The sequence below is a fragment of the Lepidochelys kempii genome, chromosome 3 (assembly GCF_965140265.1).
Source record: "Lepidochelys kempii isolate rLepKem1 chromosome 3, rLepKem1.hap2, whole genome shotgun sequence".
Classification (NCBI taxonomy): domain Eukaryota; kingdom Metazoa; phylum Chordata; order Testudines; family Cheloniidae; genus Lepidochelys; species Lepidochelys kempii.
This window is the reverse complement of record NC_133258.1, coordinates 3,723,438-3,726,007: the sequence shown is the minus strand read 5'-3', so window position 1 is coordinate 3,726,007 and position 2,570 is coordinate 3,723,438.

Genomic DNA, 2,570 nt, shown 5'->3' with positions numbered 1-2,570 from the left:
GGCGGGCCCGGGCCCTCGCTCGCTCCGGGGCAGCCGCCGAGTGAGGCCGCGGCGGGGCCGGGTCACAAACCCCGTCACCGGGCAACGGGCGGGGCCGCGGGGGGGCGCCCCCTGCCCCTCCCCCCCCCGCCCCCGGCGCCATGAGCCCCCCCGTCCCCCCTCGGCCCCCCCGCCCCCAGAGCCAGGAGACCCCCCGTCCCCCCCAGCCCTCGGCCCCCCCGCCCCCAGAGCCAGGAGACCCCCCCCGTCCCCCCCAGCCCTCGACCCCCCCGCCCCCAGAGCCAGGAGACCCCCCCGTCCCCCCAAGCCTCGGCCCCCCCCCGCCCCCGGCGCCATGAGCCCCCCCGTCCCCCCTCGGCCCCCCCCGCCCCCAGAGCCAGGAGACCCCCCGTCCCCCCCCAGCCCTCGGCCCCCCCGCCCCCAGAGCCAGGAGACCCCCCGTCCCCCCAAGCCTCGGGCCCCCCCCGCCCCCAGAGCCAGGAGACCCCCCCGTCCCCCCCAGCCCTCGGCCCCCCCCGTCCCCCCCAGCCTCCGGCGCCATGAGACCCCCCCCCGTACCCCCCAAGCCTCGGCCCCCCCCGCCCCCAGAGCCAGGAGACCCCCCATCCCCCCCAGCCCTCGGCCCCCCAGCCTCCGGCGCCATGAGACCCCCCCCGTACCCCCCAAGCCTCGGCCCCCCCCCGCCCCCAGAGCCAGGAGACCCCTCCGTCCCCCCCAGCCCTCGGCCCCCCCGCCCCCAGAGCCAGGAGACCCCCCCGTCCCCCCCAGCCTCCGGCGCCATGAGACCCCCCCGTACCCCCCAAGCCTCGGCCCCCCCCGCCCCCAGAGCCAGGAGACCCCCCCCGTCCCCCCAAGCCTCGGCCCCCCCCCGCCCCCAGAGCCAGGAGACCCCCCCCCGTCTCCCCAGCCCTCGGCCCCTCCCGCCCCCAGAGCCGTGAGACCCCCCCGTCCCCCCCAGCCTCCGGCGCCATGAGACCCCCCCGTACCCCCAAGCCTCGCCCCCCCCGCCCCCAGAGCCAGGAGACCCCCCCGTCCCCCTCGGCCCTTGGCCCCCCCTCCCCCAGAGCCATGAGACCCCCCAGCCCTCGCCCCCCCCCCTGCCCCCAGAGCCGTGAGACCCCCCCTGCTTGGGATGCAGGCTTCACAGAGCTTCTGTAACTTTGACTTAAAGTAATTCCAAGCCTCCTCCACATTCAGATTCTGGAGTTCCTCAGTCCAGTCCACTTTCCTAACTAGTTCCCTTAATTTTTTTTAAGTTTGCCTTCTGAAATCAAGGACCCTAGTTGCCGATCTATTTTTGTTTATCCTTCCATTGAGTTTAAACTGAATTAGCTCATGATCACTCGAACCAAGGTTGTCCCCTACAACCAGTTTTTCTACAAGAACATAAGAACAGAAGAATGGCCCTACTGGGTCAGACCAAAGGTCCATCTAGCCCAGTGTCCGGTCTTCCGACAGCGGCCAATGCCAGGTGCCCCAGAGGGAATGAACAGAACAGGGAATCATCAAGTGATCCATCTCCTGTCGCCCATTTCCAGCTTCTGGCAAACAGAGTCTAGGGACACCATCCCTGCCCAGTCTGGCTAATAGCCAATGATGGACTTACCCTCCCTGAACTTATCTAGTTCCCTTTTGACCCCTGTTATGGTCTTGGCCTTTACAACATCCTCTGGCAAGGAGTTCCACAGGTTGACTGTGTATTGTGTAAAGAAATACTTCCTTTTATTTGTTTTAAACCTGCTGCCTATTCATTTCATTTAGTGACCCCTAGTTCTTGTGTTTTGAGAAGTAGTAGACAACACTTCCTTATCTACTTTCTCTACACCAGTCATGATTTTATAGACCTCAATCATATTTCCCCTTAGCCGTCTCTTTTCCAAGCTGAAAAGTCCCAGTCTTATTAATCGCTCCTCAGATGGAAGCCGTTCCATACCCCTAATAATTTTTGTGGCCCTTTTCTGAACCTTTTCCAATTCCAATATATCTTTTTTGAGATGGGGCGACCACATCTGCACGCAGTATTCAGGATGTGGGCATGCCATGGATTTATATAGAGGCAATATGATATTTTCTGTCTTATTATCTATCCCTTTCTTAATTATTCCCAGCATTCTGTTCAGTTTTTTGACTGTCGCTGCACATTGAGTGGATGTTTTCAGAGAACTATCCACAATGACTCCAAGATCTCTTTCTTGAGTGGTAACTGAGTAATTTGAGCTAACTGAGTAATTGACAGCAGTCGCAGGCTGTCACCTGCTATGGGGACCAGCACAAGAGAGGGTTGAGCCACACGCTTTCTGTTGGGTTTCACTGATATTTGCTGACAGCAGAGGATGCTGGTTTCCATTCCAGGCTCTGGCGGGGAATGTGCTATGGTGGACACAGATTCTTCTGCCCATTTCCCCTGTAAAGTTGCCTGCAGAAACTCAAGAGCATGGGCATCAACCTCAGGACAGACTGTTAGGAACCAGGGCACAAACCCCAAATTGGCTATGAAGTTCTATAGTTCAGTTTCACCAATCAGTTATAGTCAACCTGTGGAACTCAGTGCTGGGGGTGTTGTGAAGGCC